General features: G+C 41.8%; 1 non-coding gene across 1 annotated transcript; it reads right to left on the bottom strand.

Annotated features, from left to right (window-relative positions):
* Nucleotides 1-1,628: 1,628 nt before the first annotated feature.
* TRNAS-UGA lies at nucleotides 1,629-1,710 on the bottom strand. Its single transcript has one exon. It is a non-coding gene; the product is annotated as a tRNA-Ser (tRNA).
* Nucleotides 1,711-8,028: the final 6,318 nt, after the last annotated feature.

Here is an 8,028-nt window from a genome sequence, read left to right as displayed (position 1 = left end):
TTAACTTTTTTTTTTTTTTTGAGATGGAGTATCACTCTTGTTGCCCAGGCTGGAGTGCAGTGGCGGGATCTCGGCTCACGGTAACCTCTGCCTCCCGGTTAAGCGATTCCTCTGCCTCAGCCTCCTGAGTAGCTAGGATTGCAGGTCCCCGCCCCCATGCCCAGCTAATTTTCATATTTTTAGTAGACATGGGGTTTTCACCATGGGGCCAGGCTGGTCTCGAACTCCTGACCTCAGGTGATCCACCCGCCTTGGCCTCCCAAAGTGCTGGGATTACAGGCACGAGCCACTGCGCCCGGCCAGTATTGACATTTTACTATAGTGTCAGGTATTTTTTTAAATTTTTAAATGGAAACAAGTAAGTTACACACTATTTCATTCTCTTGGACACAGGAATGGTATTAATCTCCTAGGTTTTTTGAGACAAATCCCTATGAGTTTAAGCTGCTAGAATTGCATTTTCTGTTATTTGAAGCTGAATGTAATCCTGACTGATAAAGGAAAGGTGACCAGTTAGGAAACTAATACAGCTGCTTGTGACCTAAATGGGGGCAGAAAGGGTGGAGATTGGGCAGAGAGGATGGATTGAAAATGTAAATGTGGTGAGTGTGTGTGTTCAGCCAAGTCTCAAATAGGATGGGGCTGTGTGGGTGGAATCCGCTTAGATACCACAGAAAACTATCCCTAGCCTTGAGGTATCAGGTATGTCCATAAGAGCACCTGGGAAGCATGGGGTGGGAGAGAGATGGTGAAAGTGGGTTAAAGGTAGCAGACAGGGGATGTGTAGGGTCCCAAAGACTAACCTCACAATTTTCTTATTTAAAACATAATACTGGGTCCATGTAGAAATTTTAGAAAACCTAGTTAAGGAAATAATTATTTAAGAAAATAAAAATCTTCCCAAATCACACCACCCAGGGATAATAATCCCTGCTAACATTTTGGTATATTTCTTTCCAGCCTCCATTCATTCTCCATCTCTCTTTCTCTCCCATTCTTCCCACATAGATGAGTATATACATGAATTGCATAACAAAAATATGATCATAGTATGATATGCTGTTTTTTGATCTGTCCTACTTTTTGCATTTGGCAATGCATTGGGAAGGCCCTCACACATCATTAACATCATTTTAATGCTTACATGCATAGTGTTCCATTATGTGGATGTATTTGTTTTATAAGTAGAACTTTAAAATTGCCTTTATTATTTCCCATTTCATATCACTTTTGGATGTGGTCTGGAAACCGTTGGTAGTGATTCTGGGATGGAAGGGAAGGTGGCATAGATTTGTTCTTAGTTTTAGTGAGCTGATAGCTTGCTCAGGCTGTGATAGCCCGAAAACTTGCGTCAATATTTATATTCATTTTATTTCTATTTTGCCACCTTGCTCTTCTCATGGAGCACAAAGAGTTACCTTGCCTTTTAGGACAGTGGAAGGATTTTCCTCTTGGTGTAAACAGTGCATGTTTGCAGCACTGACGTTTATTGGCTTTTCTATGGAGTATAAAACCACTCCGTAGGCGCGCCATTTAGCTGGCAGGCATTGAAAATACAGAGAAGAGTAAAAGTTTTCATTTGAAGGTGTCTATTAAAAAAAAATCGAAAAAATACAAGCAACCACTTCCGCAGCGAGCAGGGTTCGAACCTGCGCGGGGAGACCCCATTGGATTTCAAGTCCAACGCCTTAACCACTCGGCCATCGCTGCCACAGGGACACTCGGCAGGCGGAGACACTTTAGTGTAACAACACTGCGCTCACGCCAGGCCCACAAGAAGGCGGAGCGCGCACCCTCTGAGTTCCGCTCGATGCGAAGCCGCGGGGCTGAGGGCTCGGGGTGCGGCAACTACAGGGTAGACGCTAAGAAATAATAGAAACCACCCCAAATAGAGGTACATTCAGAACTTAGAAACTCTTCCCTTCGCTGTGCTCTGAAAATCGCAACCTTGCCTGGCTTCTGGTCGCTGACCTGGTTTTCGCCCTCCCGCTTCTTTATTAGGTCTACGAGAGGGCCGTGAAACAAAAAGATGTGTTCTGTTACGTGCTGCGGGCCCGCGCTCCCGAAAATTTGGCATTTCTGCGAGAGAAGCGTCTTCTACGGCGTTTCCCGCCAAGACTGGGGGCGTCGCCTTCAGAACACTTCCTTCTGCGCATTGAGGCTGGAAGAGTGAGGTGTCGGGATGCTGCCTGTGGGCTCGTCCCTCCCCCTTCCCAGCCCCCTCGGGCTTCTGCCCAAGCAGCCGTCTCCCATTTTTTAAATCCCCAGTGATCCCTTCATTGCCGAGCTCAACTGGGAGACCGTCGGGCCGCAAGTGTGCTCTCTGCTCTCTCAGGAGAGGGGTGGCCGCGGACGTGGTCTGAGAACCAAGTTCTGCGCATTAGTCTGCATTGAATACCTTTAAATGCCATTAATGCCTTCTGGTGTTCTGTGTGGCTTCTGCCCTAGGAGCTTTACCCGCGTTATTTCGTTAAAGCCCTGAGAAGCGAGGTCTGTGCTGTCTTCGCCTACCTCAGGGCACTGAGGCCCGGGGTTGTGCCGCGGGTGGGCGCGGCTGATTCCAGAGCGCATGCGCAGCCCTTGTCACGTGGCGCCACAGAAGCGCCAAGTTCTGTTGATGGGCAATTTGAGAAAAGTAACAGAAGGCCTTTTACTAGTTTGAGTTTCTAGGAGTGTTCATGGAAACCCCACTGCCCTTCTCATAATGGTACATTTCATAATAAGGCAGGAAGGCAACTCGACCTTTGGAAGCCTCTATGTTAAGTGACTCCGCTTGATAAGGTGTGTAACTTTTCTTGAGACCTTCCATACCGTTTCTCGAAACCAAATTATGGTGCTGACTGTCTACACCCATTTAATTGTGGAAGAGAGCAGATTATTTGAGACTTGTAAGGATAAATTTTGTCCGAGATTGTTCTTTTAGGAATTTTATATATATTTTTTATTTTGGCACAGCTACAGGAGGGATCCCATTTTCTCTATGAATACTGCATGTGAACAAAGTAATTCCCAACATTGCCAGGCATGAATTTTATCGTAAACACAAAATTCACTTGCAATTTTTCCAATAGATATTGTCCAAGAACTACATTTTTGTTTTTTAAATCTTGTTCTTAGATTGTACCTATGTAGCAGGACGAGCTGCAGACAAAACTCCTTGGACACCAAGTTAAAGGAGGAAGCGCTTTATTTGGCTGGGAGCATCAGCAAGACTTACGTCTGAAAAACCGAGATCCCCGAGTGAGCAATTCCTGGCCCACTTAAGGGCTTACAACTCTTAAGGGGGTCCACGTGAGAGGGTCGTGATAAATTGGGCAAGCAGCGGGTACGTGACTGGGGGCTGCATATACCGGTAATTAGAATAGAACAGAATAGGACAGTGCTTTTCTATACAATGTCCCTAATCTATAGATAACATAACTGATTAGGTCAGGGGTTGATCTTTAACTACCAGAGCCAGGGTGTGGCACCGGGCTGTCTGCCTGTGGATTTCATTTCTGCCTTTTAGTTTTTACTTCTTTCTTTGGAGGCAGAAATTGGGCATAAGACAATGTGAGGGGTGGTCTCCACCCTTACCTATGCCCTGTGATAACTTAGAATTTAACCTTACGTAATTTTACTCGTTGTATTTTGATCTTGAAGCCCTTTTTATCTTTCCTTCTGTGCAATTGAATGATGATAATGTTTACTCAAAGCTCCTTTTCTTCCATAACCTTCCCTTCCCCTTTAAAGAATCCTCTTCACTCGCTTAAAAGCTTGACAGTAATGGGAATTGATTATGGCTAACATTGCTCAATAAAAGTTTTTACTTTGAGAGGGCTTTTTTTGGGGGGGGGGAGGGGAAAGCAAGACTATGGGGAAAATAATCGATTATAAAGTTATTGTGTGTTTTGTGAGAACAGTTGTGATTAAAATGTCTTTGCAACATTTCCAGGAAAATACCTATATTTAACATTTAACTTTTAGCTTGTTTGAGTTATTGTAGGCTTTTAAAACAGTGAAATAATCTTTTTTTTTTTTTTTGCTGATTTATCATAGTGCTAGAATGAGCCAAGAGATCAAAATTGTTGATTTCCCACCCCCCCCCAAAAGTGTGAATTTTCAAATCCAAATGAGTTCTTTTGGCTCCAACCTTAGGTCTTTAGCATTGTCATTTAATGCAGTGAGTGGCAAGTTAGGAATACAGAAGTAAAATTCATGTGTTCCTAATTCATGACAATAATATCATAAAAATTGTTTTGCAACCATATGCAAATTTCAGTTGGTAAAGGTCCAGTGGTGATCCTGATGATCTCCTCCCTGCCACTCCCTGTTTCTGTTCTTTTTTTTTTTTTTTTTTTGATGGAGTCTTGCTCTGTTGCCCAGGTTAGAGTGCAGTGGCACAATCTCGGCTCACTGCAAGCTCCGCCTCGTGGTTTCATGCTATTCTCCTGTCTCAGCCTCCCGAGTAGCTGGGACTACAGGCACCTGCCACCATGCCTGGCTAATTTTTTGTATTTTTAGTAGAGATAGGGTTTCACTGTGTTAGCCAGGATGGTTTCAATCTCCTGACCTCGTGATCTGCCCGCCTCGGCCTCCCGAGTGAATCACAGGCATGAACCATCACGCCCGGCCCGTGTTTCTGTTCTTTTATGTGGCGGTTTCAATTAAGCTAATTTGGGTGTGGAAGGCAAATATGTTTTGGCTTTCTCAGAAAACCTTTCTTGGTGCCATGTTCAGAGGCAGACAGAATACTGGGAGGAACAGGGCATGTGATTGGGAGCAGTATGGCATTTCTTTGTTCTTTTATAGCAAATCAGAAATTTATTTTAAATTATTTTGATGGTTTTGGGAGCATTTTATAAAATCATAGAAGTTTAATGCTGGAAGAATCATTAAAGTTATTCCAATCTCTTCATCTACAGGCAGGAAACTGTGGCCCATGAATAGCTTGCCCAAGTTCACATAGCTAATTACAGTCATGCGCCTCATAACGACATTTGGGTCAATGGTGGACCACATATATAGCAGCAGTCCCGTAAAACTTTAATACTGTATTTTCACTGTGTCTTTTCTATGTTTAGATAGATATATTTATATACACAAACACTATTGTGTTACAGTTGCCTACTGAATATGCTGTACAGGTTTGTAGTCTAGGAGCAATAGGCTACTCCAGTGGTCGCCAACCTTTTTGGCACCAGAGACCAGTTTTGTGGAAGATAATTTTCCATGGTATGGTTTTGGGATGATTTAAGCGCATTACATTTATTGTGTACTTTATTTCTATTATTATTACATTGGAATATATAATGAAATACACAGCTCACCATAATGTAGAATAAGTGGGAGCCCTGAGCTTGTTTTCCTGCAACTAGACGGTCCCATCTGGGGGTGATGGGAGGCAGTGACAGATCATCAGGCATTAGATTCTCATAAGGAACACACAACCTACATCACAGTAAGTTGTGCACTTTACAGTAGGGTTCATGCTCCTATGAGAATCTAATGCTGATCTGACAGGAGGTGGAGCTCAGGCGGTAATGTGAGCAATGGGGAATGACTGTAAATACAGATGAAGCTTCACTCTCTCACCCGCTCACCTCCTACTGTGTGGCCTGGTTCCTAACAGGCCACGGACCGGTACCAGTTGGGGACCCCATGGGCTGTATTATATAGACTAAGTGTGTGGTAGTCCATACCATCTAGGTTAGTGTAAGTACACTCTATAATGTTTGCACAATGATGAAATCATCTAAGGATGGATTTTTCAGAACATATCATTAAGCGACACATGAGTGTATTGGCAGACAGGGGTGTAACTTGTAATATTAGCTTAGTGTTCTCACTCATTTTGTTGCCCTCATGTATTATTTGTTAGTCTCTGGCACAATAGCATATAAATTGAGATGTGTAGATGGCAGTAGACAATGCCTCCAGTAGGGAAGAGTCATGAGTTGAATGTTGAAGGCATATGAGATGTCAGATAATGAATGTGTTGTGATGGGTAATTTTTGTTCTTTATTCCAATATCTATCCTCCCAACTGATACTGACACCTTAATTGTACTTAAGGGGCACCACCCCTCTGCCATTGGATGAAACCTTACTTTGTCTGTCAATCAAGGTATCCCACCCTCCTCTGGCCAAGGAGTGGGCATGTGATTGTATTTGTTTTCTATTGCTGCATAAGAAAGAACCATAAACTTAGTGGCTTAAAACAACACAAATTTATTACCTCAGAGTTTCTGTAGGTGAGGAGTGTGGTTATGTGTTGACTGGGTTCTTTGCTTAGGGTCTCATCAGGTCTCAAGGTGGTGACTGGGGCTGCAATCTCATCTGAGGTTTGGGGTCCTCTTCTAAGATAACTAGTTGTTGGCAGAATTCAGCTCCTATGATTGTAAGACTTTCTGGTTGTCAGTAGAGGGGCATTTTCAGTTCCTATGGGCTACCCACTTTTTTCCTTGCCGTGTGGCTGTTTCCACAACATGGTAGTTTGCTTCTTCAAGGTCAGCACAATAATTCCTCTGTAGTCTGCTACAATGGAGTTTTATATAATAGAATGCAATTATGAAAGTGATTATTATATTCACAAGTCCTGCACAAGTGAAGGGGATTATTTAGGGAGTGTAACAGCAGGGGCAGGAATCTTGGGGACATCTTAGATTTTTGCCTACCACACAATTCAGGCTAGGCCAATCAGACCCCAAATCCTTGTTCTTTCTTTTACACAATTGTATTATGAAAATTTCACACAAAACACGTAGTAACCAACAAGAGGTGATAAAAGTATGGTAATTTTAACTTAGCTGCCTTGTGTGCTTTTGCACTTCACTCAAAAGGAATAGGTTTGACAAAACTGCAGAGTTTTAGAGGCTTTGCCACTAATTAGGATTTCTTTTCTGTAATTTTATATGAATTGGAGAATAACTCTAGGTATATGTTTTGGATACCATATATGAGAGGACTTAGTACAAATTGGACAAAGAAAATTATGAAATTATTGTCAATAAAAACTTCATTAAGATTTAGTCAGTAAATTAAAGGTATTGTGAAAAGTGATGGAAATAATTATCAAGGAATTGCTGCATTGCAAATAACCGTACTTTTAAAGCTTCAGCAATTAATTGTGGGTTGGATTTTAGTCACTGTGGTACTTATACATACATGTTTGAAGAAGATTGAAGACATATCCTAGTTAGCACTAGGGCAGCTTACTTACAGGATTTTCCTACCTAAGCAGTCTCTTAATGCCATGGCCAATTAAGAAGTAAGAAGAAGAATCAAGAAGGATGGGGTCTTCTTTTCTTAAATGTGTGATGCCAGTGTAGTATTCAACCTCAAATTCTCAAAAAAGTAGTTTTCTTTGACTTTGTAATAGCAGAGATCTGGGCTTACCAAAGACATCTTAATCTATTTTTTTAAACCAAATCAGATGTTGAAGGGCAGAATAAGCTTATTAAGAATGAAATACCCAGTTATTTATAGAATTGAATTGATTCCCTATAAAACTCTATGGACAAGCTTTATATATGGGGTTGATGTAGTGGGGTTTTTATGAAGGCAACTGAAATGGACAATTTTAAGGATTACATTAAAATACAGCTATGATCAATGTATTGGGATTATAATTGGGGCACAATTAGATCCGCAGACCACCCATCTTGTAACTTTAAGGAATTATAATTATAGCACCATTTTATTTCTTTACAAGATACTGTCATCCCTTTTACTAGTTCTTATTTTTTTGGGGGGGCTATTAAATTATATAGGAAAACCAAGTCTTTTTCCTTGACTGTATTAGTCAGGGTTCCCTAGAGAAACACAGTCGCTAAGATATATGTGTGTGTGTGTGTATATATATATGTGTGTGTGTGTGCGTGTGTGTGTCTGTGTGTGTGTGTGTATACATATACACATGAGGAAATTTATTATAGGAATTACTTTATGTGGTTAAGGAGGCTGAGAAGTCTCAAGATCTGCCATCCGCAAGCTGGAGAACCAGGAATACTGGTGGTATAGTTCAGTTCGGGTCTGAAAGCTCAAAAAC

The sequence above is a fragment of the Nomascus leucogenys genome, chromosome 18 (genome assembly GCF_006542625.1).
Source record: "Nomascus leucogenys isolate Asia chromosome 18, Asia_NLE_v1, whole genome shotgun sequence".
Taxonomy (NCBI): Eukaryota; Metazoa; Chordata; class Mammalia; order Primates; family Hylobatidae; genus Nomascus; species Nomascus leucogenys.
Note: the sequence above shows the minus strand (reverse complement) of the source record. Positions and strands in the feature narration are given on the sequence as shown.